At 46.8% G+C, this 18,026-nt stretch overlaps 1 protein-coding gene across 2 annotated transcripts in view; it reads left to right on the top strand.

Annotated features, from left to right (window-relative positions):
* Nucleotides 1–18,026, top strand: part of RFTN1 (raftlin, lipid raft linker 1) — a 201,791-nt gene that overhangs the window by 17,558 nt on the left and 166,207 nt on the right. The window lies entirely within an intron of this gene.

Here is an 18,026-nt window from a genome sequence, read left to right as displayed (position 1 = left end):
GGCGTTGGGAGGTGAACTGCAAAGGGTGGGCCTGTTGAGAAGGGCCTGCGCTCAGAAATCCAGATTTTTAGGTGAAATCTTTCATTGTCTTGAAAGCTAACGACTAATTTAAATTGTAACATATTAAAACCAGGTGTGAGCTAAAGAGTACACGTGGGTGGGTTGCATTTGGTCCTGGGCCCGCTGGTTTACAGACTGTTTCATGACAAGACGCGCGGAAGAGGACAGTCGCCATCTGTCCGCGTGGTCATCTGCCCATCCACCCAGGTCTCCCTGCCCCTTGTCCGCCGGCGTCTTTCGAGACTTCTCGTCCAGCGGGCTTGGCCCTGCCTCACCCCCGTGTCCCAGTGGCCCCCGGGTGACTGGCGAGTGAGGGTCAGTGTTTTCATCCCGAGCATTTGCTGAGCACCAACTGTATACGGAGAGTTGGGGTGGTGCTGTGGGAAAAGCACGCGGCCCGTCCTGGTTTCCAAGACTCATACACATGGAAAAACTCAGCAGGCTATAACTGTAAGTCAGAAACATGTAAACTATGTTTTCGGAAGAGGAAGAGAACATTCTTCCTTGTGGGAGACCCCTGGAAGCCGTGAGCCCAACCCAGGAGCTTCCTAACACAGACATCTTAAGACTAACTTTCTCCCTGGGCTTCTGTGAATATGTTAATCTGCTAGTAAGAGAAGAGAATTCATGGGAAAAGCCCTCCGAGTCGTGGGTTTGAGCCCTGGCTCTGCTGTGGAGCAGCCGGGCCTGCAGTGTCCTCATCTGTGAAGTGGGCACACACAGACCAGCTTGCAGGGCAGCACTGAGCATCAGGAGAGGCGACACATGTTCTGAAGCTCTTAGCACGTCCAGCTCCAGTTGGGTTGCTGGCATCACTACCCCAGCTTCCTCCTCCACTGCTTTGGCCCGACCACCTTCGTGCTGAAGCTCCAGATGCTTCCTGAGCCCCGAGAGGGATGGGCAGCTGGGCGTCTCTGTAGGGGTGGACCTGGGCACCCTTCACGTCCCCCAAACTGAACCCGGCCTCTTCCTCAGCAGACTGCTTCCTTCTGGCGCCGTTGATGAATATAATGTCACCATTGTCCTAAACGGCCAGACTTGACACCTTAGTCATTGTGACCGTGCCTCCCCCTCACCCACAGTTTCCATTCTGTCACCCAAGCCTCTTAAAACTACTTCCAGAAATGCTAATGATGTAGCTGATGTAACATGGACAAATCTGAACCTAGAAGCATTTGGAGTATTTCATCATCCAGTATTTGCTCAATGAGTATTTGAGCACTTTCAGTGTGCTGGGCCTTGTAGGATGGTCAAGGAGAAAACCAGAGCATGCGTAGGAAAAAAGATCCAAAGGAAGTATAACAAGATGGTCAATATTGATTGTTAGGGTGCTGAGATGGTGGGGGAATTCTTTTTCTCTTTTTCATATCTTTGTGCATCATGGTTACATTTCTTTTATTACTAAGAAGAGTGATTTGCGCCTTTTGCTTTTCTTAGTAATAATTTCCGGGAATATGTCCCGCCCTCTGCCCCCCACTGATTCATCACTCATTCCCTGAGCTATTTCCCTGGCCTCCTTGTTTGTTTCTCTGCTGCCTTGTGCTCCAGTCGCGGCACCTACATGGCTTGTTTTGATTGAATTACCTTTTGTTTTCCGATTATAAAGTGGATATATGTTCATCATAAAAAGTTAGGAGCAACTTCCCTGGTGGTCCAGGGGTTAGGACTTCACCCTCCAATGCCGGGGGTGAGGGTTCCATCCCTGGTCAGGGAGCTAAGATCCCACATGCCTTGCAGCCAAAAAACCAAAACATTTAAAAAAAAAAAAAAAAAAAAAAGCAATATTGTAACAAATTCAATAAAGACTTAGAAAAAAAGTTAGGAAAACTCTGGAAAAATTCTAGCTGGTCTCCCTGCTTCTCTCCCCTTGTTCCCACCACCCTCAGATCACATCACCCCTCTGCTCCAAAGCCTGCCATGGCTCCCCGACCCTGAGACACCAGCTTCCCTCTGCCTCAGTCTCCCATCGTCCTGCGTGTTCTGCCACTGCGGCCTTGCTGTTTCTCAAATCTCCCAGGCCTCCTCAGGGCCTTTGCACTGCCTGTTCCCTCTGCCTGGAAGTTTTCTCAGATGTACCCTGGGTTCAAACCCTTAACCCCCTTCTCTGGGAAACCTCTCTGACTGCCTATTTAAAATTTCACCTCCCCCGACACCCCATCCCTTTCCCCTCTTGATTTTCCACGTAGCGTATCCTGCCATCAACATGCTTTATATTTCGCTTGTTGTTATTCATTTCCTTGTTTGTTGTTTGCCTTCCTTCAGAAGGTGGAATCCCTTCTAATGAGAGCAGGATTGTGTCTATTTTATCCTTTGCTGTATTGTCGGTGCTTTAAAAAAAAGAAGAAAAAAAGAACAGTGCCTGGCACATAATAGATAATCAATAATGTTTGTTGAATGAATACTCAATGTATATTTTTGTATCCTGTTTTTTTGCATCTTAACATTGTACCGTGAGGCACACACCTCGTGGTTCCATATGTTCTGAAAATATGATTTAATGGCCCCTATATGCTTGAATCACTCAGGGTGCCGTAATTTATTTAGGATCCCCTTTTACTGTTTTTTTTTTTTTTTTTTTGCGGTACGCGGGCCTCTCACTGTTGCGGCCTCTCCCGTTGCGGAGCACAGGCTCCGGATGCGCAGGCCCAGCGGCCATGGCTCACGGGCCCAGCCGCTCCGCAGCATGTGGGATCTTCCCGGACTGGGGCAGGAACCCGCGTCCCCTGCATCGGCAGGCGGACTCTCAACCACTGCGCCACCAGGGAAGCCCTAGGGTCCCCTTTTATTGGACATTTAACTTATATGGGGCTTTGGGCTATTATAAATAATGCTGTGATAAGCAACGTTGTACCTAAATCTTTGCGTGTATTTCCGATTATTTCCTCAGGAATGACTGAGATGAAAGATATGGATGTCGGGGCACTTGATAAATTGCCACACTGCCCCCTGGATGGGACCTGCTGGTGTAAAGCCCAAATCTGATCATGCTGAACCCTTTGGCTGGTTCCCCGGATAAATGATGGGAGGGTTGCAGCTAGTGCTCAGGAGGTCCTCATCTCTGGAGGACCGTGGGCCTGGGCCCTTGGCCTTGCCAGCTGCCCCCAGCAGGACCCTCCCTCCCAGTCTCCCCGCTCTGGTGCCGTCAGGCCACCTTCTGCACAGTGCCTGCCCCACCCTCCCTATTGCCAGGATCTCCCCTACCTGAAATTGTTCTTTCTGGACATCCATCCCATCAGAATTACTCTTTTCTGCATGGCTGTAGTTTGTCACTATCATCTTTCTGACACTTTTATCCCATCATATATTAAACCCATTTGTGTTTCCTTGAGGGCAGAGACCAAGCCTTTACCATCTTTCTGTTCATCTTTCTTGTTTATGCTTTCTGGCCGAGAACAGCGTGTCCTAAATAGTTGGGTTCTAGTACACCTTCAAAGTCACTGTTACAGCTGCTGTTGCGGTTCCCTGGCAGCCTGTCAAGTTTCTTTTCCAGAAGTTCTAATGGGATCATTCATTATTGCTCTAGAGTGGAGCCAACATTTGTTAAGAGCCTACTGTGTGCCAGATCCTGTGATGGGGCATTAGATCCCTGATCTCATTTTTTTTTTTAACTTTTCAACTTTGCCAAAGTATTATTTAAGCGTACCACACTGCACATCTTTAAAATGTTCAAACCCATGAAGCCGTCACCTCATCAAGATGTAGAACATTTCCATTGCCCCCAAAGTGTCCTCATGCTCCTTTGGAGTCCCTCCTTTTTTCCAACCCTCTGTCCCCAGATAGCCAGTGATCTGCCTTCTATCACTGATTTTATTTTCTAGAATTTTCTATAAATGGAATCACGGTGTGTAGTCATTTGGTCTGGCTTCTTCCACTCAGCTTACTTATTTTGAGATTCATTTATGTTGTTTGGTGTGTTAGTGGCTCATTCCTATCTTGTCACTGAGTAATATTCTATTGTATGGATTTACCACAGTGTGTTTTTCCATTCACCTGCTGATGGGCATTTGGGTTATTTCCAGTTTGGGGCTATTACAAATTAAGTTGCTATGACCATTCGTCTTTGTGTGGTTTCTTATGTCATCTTATCGCCACAGTAACCCAGTGAGGTGTATGGGGACACTCATTCCTTTTTTGCAGAAGAGGAAATGGACCCTCAGAGAGGTTAAGTAACCTTTCTAAAGATGCAGTGCTAGGAAGTGACTAGGGTGGAATTTGCATATGGATCTCTTGGGCATCCGAGTGCTTGTGCCTTGTAAACTGCAACGTGCCAGAGAAATAGGCATGGACACCAGTCAGAACGTCCTTGCTAGAAAACTTGTGTTATAGTGTAGAGACGCATAGGAGTACTCCTCTTCTATAGGGTTTTGGCCATAGGAGATTTTTGAGTAGCACTTGACATGCTTATTTTTCATAGAGAAGGTGGTCATCTGACACTTTAATGAATTTCAAGTTGGGGACCTTCCACCTGCTGGCTTAGGCAGGAAGGGGACCACGTGCACTTTAAAACAATCAAGGTCAGAGCCAACATTGTTCTATCTGTCCCTTGCTTAGAGCTTGGTGCTTTTGTGGATGATACTGGAACATGCAGCCTTGCTTGTAGGGCTGGCGGAGGCAAAAAGCAGCGGGAGACTCACATGTAAGCTGCCAAAAATCTCAATTCTGGGTGATTCCATTGGATCTTAAATTTTCAATTAACTCTGGTTGCCGAGGGATGAACCTGCCCTTTGATGGGTTTCATCACAGACAGAGGCCCATGAAGCATCACAATTTCTGCAAAACGGTGCCTCATTATCCCTTTTATGTGTGTGTTTTGCCAGCTTCTCTGTGCCAGGCCACTCTGACACTACTCAGAAGCTACCTATGTCAGCTCTGTGAGAATCCACTGTGTTTATAACATGCTTGGTGCAGGGACAGTTGGCAGTCAGAGACCTGTAGGATGAAGTTAGTGCCCAGGGCGTGATCCTTGCTTGAACTGTCTAGTCCTGCACTGTCTAGTACAGAAGCCACCAGCCACATGGTTACTGAAATATAATAATTGATTACCACTGAATAAAATCAAAAATTCAGTTCCTCTGTCACCCTGGCCACACTTCAAGTGCTCAGCATGCACATGTGGCTGGTGGCTACCATACTGGACATCGCAGATGGAGGACACGCCCACCATTGCAGAAGGGTCTGTTGGGCAGTGCTGTTCTAGTTGGTTTTCAAGGGAGGATAACTCGGTGGCAGGTCTGACTCTGTATCCCTAATGCACATTAATGTACCATGTTATTATGAAAGTTTGCCCTTGGGTTCACCACGGACTGTAGGATAACAACTTACTGATTTCACAGATATTTATTGACTGTTGACCAGAGGCAGATGTTGTGTCCTGAGCACATAAGAGTGAACCAGACAGGAGGTGCTCCCTTGTCTTAGTCAGCTGGGCTGCTGTAACACAATGCTCCAGACTGGTGGGCTTAAACCACAGATTTTTATTTTCTCATGGATCTGGAGGCTGAAAGTCCAAGATCAGGGGGCCAGCAGGGTTGGGTTCTAGTGAGAGCTTTCTTCCTGGCTTGCAGATGGCCGCCTTCTTGCTGTGTCTTCGCGTCTGAGAGAGACAGAGAGAGTCCCTTCTCATGTCTCTTCTTATAAGGACATTAGTCTTATTGGAGTAGAACTGCACCCTTATGACCTCATTTAACCTTAGTTGCGTCCTTACTCTAAATACAGTCACATTGGGGGTTGGGGCTTCAGCAGTTGAATATTGAAGGGACAATTCAGTCCATAGCACTGGTCTAGCCCACTGGTCTACATGGCTTCAGCATCTTACAGATGAAAACCAAGTGACTGTAGTACTTGAAGCTAGAGTGCTGGTGGTAGAGGGGATGTGGTGGAAGGTTCCCTTGTTGGAAGATGAGTATGTCAAGGAAGGTTTGAGATCCGCAGGTGAATTTGGAGTTGGCCAGGCAGGAGAATGAGACTGGGAGCGGGCGATCTTTTCAGGCAAAGGGGACAACCTATGGGAGGGGCCAGAACGTGGAGACAGCATTGCATGTACGGGAAGCTGTAGGTGGTTCAGGTCGGTTGGAGTGTGGCTTTTCAGGGGCCAGATGACTAAAGGTCTTAGGTCTTGGACTGAGGAGTCTAGGCTCTCTCAAGAGCCCTGAAGGATTTTAAGTGGGGCGAGGGTAGGTGATGTGATCAAATTTATGTTCTGGAAAGCCCGCTCTGGGTTTAGAATGAAAAAGGGTGGCAGGGATAAAACTGGGGGAGAGGAGAGCATTTGGAAACCATTGCAATCATCAGGCAAGGGGTGCAGGTGGCCTCAGCTGAAGGGGTGGCAGTAGGGACGAGGGAAGTGAGCAGGGGGGTGGTCAAGAGAGATCAGGAGGTGATCCCAGGGACTGACTGGCAGGCGAGGGAGTGGGGAGTAGAGGAGGAGGTAGTTCACTGGGCATCTGGACGGCTGGCATGGGGGCCACACGGCTGGATGCTCTGATTCTGCTTTGAAGCAGTTTCTTTTTTAAAAAAATAAATTTATTTATTTATTTATTTTGGCTGTGTTGGGTCTTCGTTGCTGCGCACGGGCTTTCTCTAGTTGTGGCGAGCTGGGGCTACTCTTTGTTGCGGTGCGTGGGCTTCTCATTGTGGTGGCTTCTCTTGCTGCAGAGCATGGGCTCTAGGCACACGGGCTTCAGTAGTTGTGGCACGCGAGCTCAGTAGTTGTGGCTCGTGGGCTCTAGAGCGCAGGCTCAGTAGTTGTGGTGCACGGGCTTAGTCGCTCCGCGGCATGTGAGATCTTCCTGGGCCAGGGCTGGAACCCATGTCCCCTGCGTTGGCGGGAGGATTCTTAACCACTGCGCCACCAGGGAAGTCCAAAAAGCATTTTCAAATAATGATCTCACTCAATCATCCAAGTGGCCCTGAGAGCCAAAGCAAAGGCAATTTTTTTCTCTTTCTTTTTTCAGATGAGGAAATTTCCTTGATATGTAGTAGGTAGTAAGTGGGACCAGAATCCAGTGCTTGTACTCTCTTCACACAGCATTTTTCTCCTGCACGTGAAGGAGAGCTCAGGCCTCCCGAATGGCATAGCAGTATAAAAAATAACTTTATTGGGGTATAACTTATGTACCATAAAATACACCCATGTGAAGTGTATGGCTTGATGAGTTTTGGTAAATGTAAACACCCGTGTAATTACCACCACACTCAAGATGTAGAACTTTTCCATCACCCTAGAAGATTCCCTGCCCCCAACGCCCGCCCCAGACAACTGCTTATTTGCCTTCTGTCACTGTAGGTTCATCCTGCTTCTTCTCGAATACATAGCAGTGTAATCATACAGGGTATATACTTTTGTGTCTGACTTCTTTAACTCAGCATAATGCTTTTGGGATTCATCCATGCCATTGTATATATCAAGAGCTCATTCTTTTGTGTTTCTGAGTAATATTCCACTGTCTGGATGTGCCACAATTTTTAAATCATTTTCCTGTTGAACACTTGGGCTGTTTCCAGTTTGGGGCTATTATCAGAAAAGCTGCTATGAACATTTGTAAACAAGTCTTGTGTGGACATATGTTTTCATTTCTATTGGGTAAATACGTAGGAGTGGAATTTCTGGGTTGTTGGGTAAATGTCTGTTTACCTTTATAAGAAACTGCCCAGCTGTTTTCCAAAGTGGTTGTACCACTTTACATTTCCAACAGCAGTATATGACGGTTGGGAGCTTCATCTTTTTACATGTGATAATTACAGCTGCTATTTATTAAGCACCTAGTGTTGTGTTAATCACTTTTAAACAAACTAAGGACAGTCATATGAGGTGGGTGGTATAGAAGGCTAATTGAGATCTTGAGTTTGGAGAGGTCATACAACTGACTTGCCCTAGGCCACCAGGCTGCTGGATGTTTGTAGCAAACTCCATCATCTTACTGAACAGTAGAGCGTTCACTTTAGGCTGTCTTGATTCCTGAATCACCTGCACGCTGTGGTGGGTTTCAACTAAACTGAAGGGCTTCAACATGATAAAATTGAAAAGTACCTCATGGTCCATCGCGTGTCTTCTTCAAGCTCGTCTTCTGTGTCTCCTCTTAAACTCTTGCTTGTAAAACATTCCCATGACACACATTAAAATATCTAGCATCAGTTCACACTGCCACATTTTTAAAATTCCCGTCTATGTGGTTTTCCTGTCTAAGAGGTCTTTGAGAGCTGACCTTTGGGATTTTTTTCTTCGCCATTATGCTGACCAGGCTCATACTTGGATTTTGGCTGCGAGCATTTTAGCCTTAAGCCCTGTATATAAATTTTGGGTGGTTATGAGAATAACACAGGGTGACATTAATTATTCAAAACATGTGTATTGTGCAATGAATCATTTAAAGGTCCAGGTTTTACTTCACTTCCAGTCTGGGTAACCTTATCCCCAAACACGACTGCAGAAGCAGCTGATAATCTTTGTCTCTTTAAGTTGTCCTCTTAATCTCTCTTCCCAACTGGGAAAAAGAACTCCTCTAAAAAGATGGATCACAATTTAAGGTCTAAAAAGTAACAGGTTAAAGTGTTTTGGGGCTAAGAGCTTGGGTGCCTAATGGCTCATTATAAATCCCAATACTGTTAGCCTGTCTGATTTCATGGGTCGTCAAGGGAGGTGATAAGCAAATTCTGAAATACCATCCGAAATAATGTTAACCTCCAGAGAAAGAATGTAGGCCTTTAGAATTAATCTCTTCCTTAAAGTGGTGGTTCTCCAACTTGATGGTGGGTCAGAATCACCTGAAGAGCTCTTTGAAACCCAGAATCCTAAGCTCCAGAATTTCTGATTGATTAGGCCTGGGGCAAGGCCTGGGAATGCATTTGTAGCAAGTTCCCAGGTGACGCTGATACTACTGGTCTGGGGACCACACTGAGAACCTTCCAGAACCAGATGGACTGCAGATTTCTTTGATCTGAGTGGAGATGGCAGAGAGAAATGGTACTGGTGTGATTTTTAAGTATAAACTAAATTCAGTAAATATACACGTATGTAATGACCACTCATATTTTATTTCCTTGAAGTAGCTTGCAGTATGTTTAGAAGGACAGCCCATACTCCTAAAACAAAAATACTACCAGTTGGACACAATGATTCTCAAACTTTTTGCTTAAAAGATTCCCATGGCCAGGCTGCACCCCAGACCAGTGAAGTCCATCTTGGGAAAGTGAGCTAGACCTCAGGGTTTTTTTAAACTTATAGGTGATGCTGCGTGCAGCTGTGGTGCACCCGTGGGCATTTGTGAAGGGCCAGGTGGTCAGTACAAGCCTGGGTACCCCAGCTGGTTACCCTCAGGTGGGTCACATATACTGAGACTTTGTTTCCCTTCAGCCCTTGGAGCGTTTGAATCTCCTGCACGTCACTTCCAGTTCCCTGAAGCCTGGTTTCTTTCTCCAGAGCACTGAGCAAGCATGTGACATGGTGTAGTTGGGAAGCCCAGGTACAAACAGTTAGTTGTTCTCAAACTGTAGCAACACCAGAATCACCTGGTGGGCTCCTTACACCGGATTGCTGAGCCCCTACCTGTGGAATTTGTCGTCTGGATGTCTAGGGTGGGGCTCAAGATTTTGCACTTCTGGCAGGTTCCCAGGTGATGCTGCTGTTTGCAGTTGCTCCTACAGGGGACCACACTGAAAACCAATGGGCTAGACCGTGGGCAGTAGATTCCCACCAGCAGCCACAGTCATTCTCCTGAGCTGAGTCCTCCACATCTCCGCTGTAACTGAATCCCAGCTGTCCCCGGTGGATACCCTGCCTCCCCAAGGTGCCCTAAAACCTTAAATGGTTGTCTGTCAGAAAAGCCAGTCCTGATGTGGGACCACACGGCCCTGCCCTCTTCCCCTGTGTGAACTGCGTCCTATGTGGAGCGCTGCCCTCCCCCCGCTACAGCCCCGAGGCTAACTGGGGTCCTCTGTCTTCTTCAAAGTCCTAGAAAATCTTCACCTCCTACAGGCTCTCTTCCCCGAGAGCCCAGCCCTTGCGGGCTACCAGCCACTGTGGAGGGGGGCAGGAGGTGGATGGGTTTGGGGGTGAGAGGCTGTGTAGTTGGAAATGAGTGTTTGCAGGGCGGATGCTGGGCTCAGCTGAAGGAAGAGGAGTGAGAGGTGGGTTTAGGAACAGTTTCGTGCTGGCTAACAGGCGTGTTCCCAGTGGTCTGGGGTCTGCGGACAGCCCCTTCTTGGCCCAGGGACCTTGACTACTGGGTATCTGTATCCTTCTCTCTCATCCAAGGTGGAGGGGGAGGTGTAGCCCACCTGGGGGACAGTCAGTATACTGTGGTTTGACCAGCCCACACTGGGCATATTAGGGGCCTGTTACACCTCAAACATCTGGATTGGCCTTTGTTTTCATTTCCACGGCTCATCACGTCTAGCTCGAAACACTGCACCTTAGAAGCAGGTCTGTAGGCTGCTCTTGGGCCCCAGTGGCCACATGGTACAGCCTCCTCCTTGGCGCTTTTCTGGAAGGCTTTGCCTTGATTAGGTCTCTACCACTTCTATTCCCTGCACCCCTTTTCTACTCCTTTGCTGCCCTTGCCTGTGTGACCAGGTCCCATAGAAATGACCTAGATCCTGGGCATCTATCCAGAGAAAACTATAATTCGAAAAGATACTTGCACCCCTGTGTTCATTGCAGCACTATTCACGATAGCCAAGACATGGAAACAACCTAAATGCCCATCGACAGATGAATGGATACAGAAGTTGTGGTACATATACACAATGGAATATTACTCAGCCATAAAAAAGAACGAAATAATGCCATTTGCAGCAACATGGATGGACCTAGAGATTATCATACTAAGGTGAAGTAAGTCAGACAGAGAAAGACAAATATCGTATGATATCACTTGTATGTGGAATCTTAAAAAAAGACACAAATGAACTTATTTACAAAACAGAAAGAGACTCACAGATGTAGAAAACAAACTTATGGTTACCAAAGGGGAAAGAGCGTGGGGGAGGGATAAATTGGTAATTTGGGATTAACATATACACACTATTATATATAAAATGAATAACCAATAAGGACCTACTTGTATAGCACAGGGAGCTATACTCAATATTTTGTAATAACCAATAAGGGAAAAGAATCTGAAAAAGAATATATGTACATATATATAACTGAATCACTGTGCTGTATACCTGAAACTAACATGACATTGTAAATCAACTATACCTCAATTAAAAAAAAAAAAAGAAATGACTTAGAGTTGACAACCTAGAACGAGTGTTGATGGACTGAGCTTGAGACCTCGAGGGATCAGGGCGCTGGGGAGGAGTGATACCTGGCTGCAGGTGCCTGCAGGTGTGAGTCCCCCTTTTCGGTGAAGCCCTTGGTAGGAAGCTCTGGAAAGGAAGGAAGAGTATTGGGGGATGGGTAGTTATCATTACAGGAGGAGTCTTGGTTTAAAGTGGGTTTCACCGTGGGGTTCCTTTAGTGGAGCCTGGAGTGCCCTGAAGTGTTTGTTTTGCCATCCAGAATGAGGTATTTATTACCGCACTAAATGTGGTAACTGCAGCTTTAGAACATAACAAGTTCATCTATAACATTTGCAGCTCTTCAGCAGAATCGAACATAGTCACTGATGTTGATGGCACATTTTTGCAGGGAAAACAAACAAACAAACCTTGAAGCAAAATGTCAGAAGCCAGGAAGGAGGAGAGGTGGATGGATGGAAGGAAGGCCCAAGGCAGCCCTGATGGTACAGCATAAAGCAGGGAGGGGTCCCCCGTCTGAGTTGGGATGATTTTTTATACCCCCAAACATTAAGCTCATCCCTGAGGGAGGGTCCTCCTGCTGCAGCCCTTAATCTTAATGGCAGAAAGGCTTTCTGCTTCTGTGCCCTCTCTTGGTTTGCTGAGGATGCCTGCAGATGATGAGGTGTGCCAGGAGCCTTATATGATGATGATGATGATATTATTGGTAACAGTAACAATGGTAATGACAGCTAATGAGCCACACACCATGCTTGGTTTAAGTTAATCCTCAGGGGATCCTGATTTTCGAGATGAGGAAATGAGGCTCAGAGAGGTTACCCAACATGCCCACGGTCACACAGCAAATATGTGATGGGGCTAGAATCAGAACTCAGACTTGCCTTCTTCAAATCCTTTGCTCTTAAGCGGTGTTGGCTGTATCACAGGCCTCTCAGGTACAGCTTTGAGGCTCGGTAGGCTCCGATCTGTCTTTCAAAGACTCCCGCTGCGATGGCCCTTCCTTTGACTGAGCCCTGCTCCAGGGAGAACTGACGCATATGGTTTGGTGACTCATAGCTGGTGGGGATGAAAATAGCAACTGAGGGTGATGCTGTATTCGTTGCTGTACAGACAGGTTCGTCGACTTCGGCTCAAGTAACGCAGCTCTGGAGGTGACTTTCAGTCCTGTGTATAGACGGGGAGGCTCAGAGGCGGTCCTGTGCCAGAGTGTTGGTCTCCCTGCTGCCCAGGACCCTCAGGATCTGGGGGTCAGAAACCACGTTAAGATCACGCTGCCCGTAACCTATTAGAATCACGACTGTTCTTATTTGCCACAATCGCGAATGCGGGGTAATAACCCACTGGAGTGGAGTGTTGCTTTCCATTTGTTGCTGGTTTTAAAATCGGGCTGTTTGACCTCTGGCTCAGATTTGGAGGCCAAGTAGCTGTGGATGGCTACCATGCAGTCCTGGTTTTGTCAGCGTGCCAGGCTCAGAGCTTCTCCTGTGCTGAATATAGGCGCCTCCTTTGCTGAAAATAGTATGGGCAGTAGGTAGGGGAACATTTTTCTTTCCTAGAAAATCGCTGCCTGTGCCTCTAGGCTGCACTGACTTCTGTGAAACCATCTGTTCCTTCCGATGTAATTTCCAGACTATTAGATTAAACAGTTTCTCCTGCCCCACGTTCAGCTTCTGTTTCCTTTTGCTGTTCATTAATAAATTGTATGGTGGAGTTTTCATGGACAGGGTGTATGTATGTTTATTTAATTTCAGTTTGGGCAGTGGCAGTCGTTGGGCCCTATGAATTTATTTAATTTCCTACCCGTGTTTCATTTTTGTCTTTAGTTTCTGTAATTGCTAAGAGTTGGTTGCTTTTTTTCGTTTTGTTTCTGAGACTCATGAAAGGAAGTCAGCTGCATGAGTTAGGGGTTGAGGTTCTGGTTGGGAGGTGCGCTAAAAACAGACCCTTCTGTTTTTAAACAGGAGATACAAGGAGTGGTAAGGAAATCGGTTCCCATTAAACATGTCTTATCACAGATAAGTACACTTTTACAGAGTCTGCGGGGTTTTTTAAAGATAAATGAGATAATATGTGTGACAGGGCTTTAAGCTTTCCTGAGCGAAACTACCAAATTCGTCTTACGTGTTGTTGCTTTTGAGAACGCAGCCAAGTCTGCTATTAGTATTAACGTTATTGTTAAATATTCACTAATGGAGGTAATAAGATTAGATTTAAGAGGAAGGAAGGCATTCTTTGCATTCCTTCCTTAATGTAAAAACTCTTCGTGCTCTTTTCCCAGTGACTCCAAATCCAGACCAAGAAACAACACTCAGTCTTGTGTGAAAATGGGCTCAGGGGTGTGTGTGTATGTGCGCAAGCAGTAAATTTCAGCAACTCAAGCCTTCCTTCAGTAAAATGAAATTCCTTGGTGATGACTGTTATCTGTCAAAGCAAAACCAAATTCTTTTTCTGTAGGGATTCATAAAGGCAGCGCTGTGATCGTGGTAATAATTTTTATCTAATTTGGTTTAAACAGAACAGAAAACAAGTTAATGTTCTATGCACTCTACTAATTATGGTTATTAGTGATATTGCTTCAAAGAATTTTTATAAAGAGGCTTTAGCCAATGTTTGGACTAGCTTTCACTGATGCTTCAGAAGAAAGGAGGCCTGTAGAATTTTTTCTATGAAATATTTTCAAATAGTGTAAAAAGGTAGGTGATTCTGCCTTCAGGTTGCTTGTCACTGTCATTAATTCTAGAGAGTCTTTTCCTCAGTTCTGCGTTTCAGACATGCCTTAAGCTGTTCTTTGTTTACGGGTCGGATCTCCTGATAAATAAAAGTGAGCTGGGCTTCCCTGGTGGCGCAGTGGTTGAGAGTCCGCTTGCCGATGCAGGGGACGCGGGTTCGTGCCCCGGTCCAGGAAGATCCCACGTGCCGCGGAGCGGCTGGGCCTGTGAGCCATGGCCGCTGAGCCTGCGCGTCCGGAGCCTGTGCTCCGGAACAGGAGAGGCCCGCATACCGCAAAAAAAAAAAAAAAAAAAAAAAAAAAAAGTGAGACAAGCAGTTGGTACTTGCTGGAGTCATCAGCAGCTGAGATTTTTCCGCATTTTGTTGCATAAACATGCTTGTCAGGTGCATATATATGATTCATTAGGAGGAGGATACATTCATTTGAACAGCCTTATTGGGTCCTCTTAAAAGAGGAAGGGGATTATTTCAGTTGGGCATCTTGGGTGTAAATTCAGAGTTGCTTGGTAAGCATGAACACAATATGGAGCCATATGGAATGTGTGTTACTGTTGATGCAGGATTGGTAATATATTCCTAAGGGCTCTGGCATGCTTGATGGGTGGACTTTCTTTAATGCAGAAAGCAGTCCCTTCTGACAGGGTTATTCAACAACATCAATTCATTGGATATTTATTGATTACCTACCTGCTCTTTCTCCGGCTCCAGGCTGGGCATGCAAAGGTGAACAAGATGGCGAGACCTCTCAACATAGGAACTAGTGTCTGAATCATCCCCATCCAATTCTACGTTATTAATGTCCTAGCCCAGTGTCTGCTTTCCCATATCTGGAAACCAGTCCAGCATGGCCGTAGCCTTAACAGAGTCTGTGTGTTATCTTGGAAAAGCCTTTTCCTTGACTTACCATGATTTATCTTTGACCTGGCAGGCCCTGCATGGCTGGAGCTTTGTCTGCTGTTTGGTGGGCGCAGGAAAGCCCTGGACACCTCAGACCAGGTCTGATCCCTGGGCCCACCAACCTGAAGCTTGGAAAACCCCTGGGTTAGTGCCTCAATCAAACCAGCTTCCCAGGGCTGAGGGACTCGTCTGGGCTGCTCGTGCCTTCAGGCTGAGCTTTGGGAGACTTAACAGGTGCATCCAGGATGCCCTGGATGTATGCTCCAGGCTTTCAGTCCATTATGCTTTTTTGGTAAGAAATGGTATGTTGGTCTAGAGTGAGATGAACCTTGTGAAAGAAAAATTACTGCTGCTTCTTCCAATAGCCTGGGCTGAGATAATGCCAGAAACATGACTAGGCACGGGGAGAAGGGCACCGAGGGTTTTCTGGATGGCCTTGCTTTATCCCCCAGACGGGTGGCCCAGCTCTCCTTGTGTAACCACTGTTTCTTGCCCATCTGGAGACTGTAAATTCAAACAAAAACTTATTCTTCTTTCTACCCGGTGGTTTCTCACTGTGGACTCCATATAAATGAATTAGACCAAAATAGCTAAAATCTAAGACAACTTTTCTCCTAATACCCTTTACTTTCTTTGCTATAAATGAGAAGCCAGAGGTGGCTTCAAAGGCAGGTGATGGGGGCTAGTGCCCCAGAGAGGTGAGCCAAACATGGTTGTGTTCTCGAACAGGGCAGACTCTTAGAGTCCTGGACAGAGCTTGGAGCTGGGAGCCAGGTTAACGGAGGTAAAAACAGCTTTAAACTCAACGTTTCTGATTACTGGCTGTGTGATGTTGGGCAGCATGGTAGGTGCCCTCCAGGGTGGCCCCCAGTGACCCCTGCCTCCTGGCGTTCATGCCCTTGTATAACCCCCTTCCCTTGGGTGTGGGAGGACCAGGAGACTTGCTTCTAGTGAAAGTGATGGGCTGGCACTTCCGAGATTAGGTTATAACAAGATGGTGGCTTGCACCTTGATCCTTCTTGCTCCCTTGCCCACTCCTTCTGAGGAAGCCAGCTGCCATGTTGTAGGCTGGCCAGTGCAGAGGCCTATGTGGCAGGGAACATAGGGAGGCCTCCTGCTAACAGCCAGCGAGGAACCTTGTCCAGCAGCCCTGGAGGACCTGAGTCCCACCAACACCCGCGTCCGTGAGCTTGGGGGTTGGTCCCCCAACAGACCTCGAGGTCCCTTCCGCCTGAGCTGATGCCCTCATACCACCTCATGAGAGTCCTTGAGGCAGAGGCACCCAGCTAAGCTGCACCTGGATTCCTGACTCGCAGAAACTGAGGTAATAAATGTTTGTTGTTTTAGGCTGCTATGTTTTGGGGTAATTTGCTGCACGTCATTAAATACAGTTAAGTCCCCTACATACGAACGAGTTCCATTCCTAGAGCATGTTCGTAAGTCCAACAAAGTTAGCCTAGGTACCCAGCTAACACAACTGGCTATATAGTACTGTACTGTAATAGGTTTATAGTATTTTTCACACAAATAATACATAAAAAAATAAAACATTTTTAATCTTACAGTATGGTACCTTGAAAAGTACAGTAGTCAGTACGACAGCTGGCATACAGGGGCTGGCATCGAGCGAACAGGCGAGAAGAGTTGCTGGTTGGAGGAGGGAGGGGAGGTGGGAGATGGCAGAGCTGAAGGATCGTCAGCAATAGGGGACGGAGGGCAAGCTGCAGTGTCGCTTATGCCTGACGCTGATGGCACAGGATCTGGTTCCTTGCTGGATTCAATTCTATCCACCCTCTTGAAAAATGATCCAGTGATGTCTGGGTAGTAGCTCTTTTTTTCTCGTCATAGATGACACGGTAGCACTGGGTTACATTCTGAGCAGCTGCTGCAGCCTTCGTGTACCGTTCTACGTTCAGGTCCTGTACCTCAAAAACGAACAGCGCCGCCTCAAATAAAGAAAATCCCCTGCCATTTCCTGCATTGTGAGTCTCTTCGGTTCTTCAGTTGCTTCTTCTTCCTCTTGTCTCTCTTCGTCCTTTCGCTGGGCCCCCAATTCCATCAGGTCTTCATTAGTAAGCTCCTTGTGTTGCACAGCAAGGAGTTCAATGAAGTCATCCTCTTGCAGATCTGGCTCCAGCTTCTCGCTGAGGGTCACTATGTTGGGGAAGACCTCTTTGGACTCCTCATCCGCCTCCTCAAATCCACAAAAATCGTGAACAAACTGCGGGCCATGGTTCTTCCAAACCCCATTCACGGTGACGGCTGTGACCTCACGCCAAGCAAAGTCAGTGTTTTTTAGGATCTTGTTCGTGTTACGTTCCTGCCAAAATTGTCGCAAGGCTGTTACTGATTCATCACTTGCCTTTACTGCCTGACGAAAAGTGTGATGTAAATAATATTTCTTGAAAGTCGCTGTAACTCCCTGGTCCATAGGTTGGTTGAGCAACGTAGTATTCGGTGACAGATGCACTACTTTGACGTTGGGATGAAAGTCATCCATGATTGGGGGGTGGCCCAGAGCATTGTCGAGCAGCAAAAGAATGTTTTCCTGGAACGTCCTCCTTCGAGCAATATTTCTCTACATCTGGGATAAAGTGGTGGAAAAACCAGTCCTGGAAATGGCCTTTGTAACCCAGGCTTTTCGGTTACTCTTCCACACAACAGGAAGAAAGCCCTTGGCTGTGTTTTTAAGGGCTCTTGGGCTCTCTGAATGATAAACTAAGAGAGGCTTCAGCTTCATATCGCCGGAAGCATTGCCACCAAACAACAGAGTTAGCTTATCCTTTGCTGCTTTATAGCCTGGTGAGCTTATGTTTGCATCTTTGAAAGCATGCAACTTGAAGGTTCGTATGTAGGGGACTTACTGTTAACTAACACAGGAAGTTTATGTTAAAAGTCTTGCTCCTGTATGAGAGGCAGCCTTGTGAGTGGTTGAGAGCACAGACTCTTGAGCCAGACTTCAAATTCTGGTTCTGCCACTGATTAGCTGTGTGACTTTGGGAAAGTCACTTAACCCCTCTGTTACGGTTTCCTCATCGGAAAAGGGAAATGTAGTTTTTGCCTTCTAGCCTCTGTATTCTAGGAAGACTAGCTTGAGG

This window comes from Mesoplodon bidens, assembly GCF_964165515.1.
Source record: "Mesoplodon bidens genome assembly, chromosome: 5".
Classification (NCBI taxonomy): domain Eukaryota; kingdom Metazoa; phylum Chordata; class Mammalia; order Artiodactyla; family Ziphiidae; genus Mesoplodon; species Mesoplodon bidens.
Note: the sequence above shows the minus strand (reverse complement) of the source record. Positions and strands in the feature narration are given on the sequence as shown.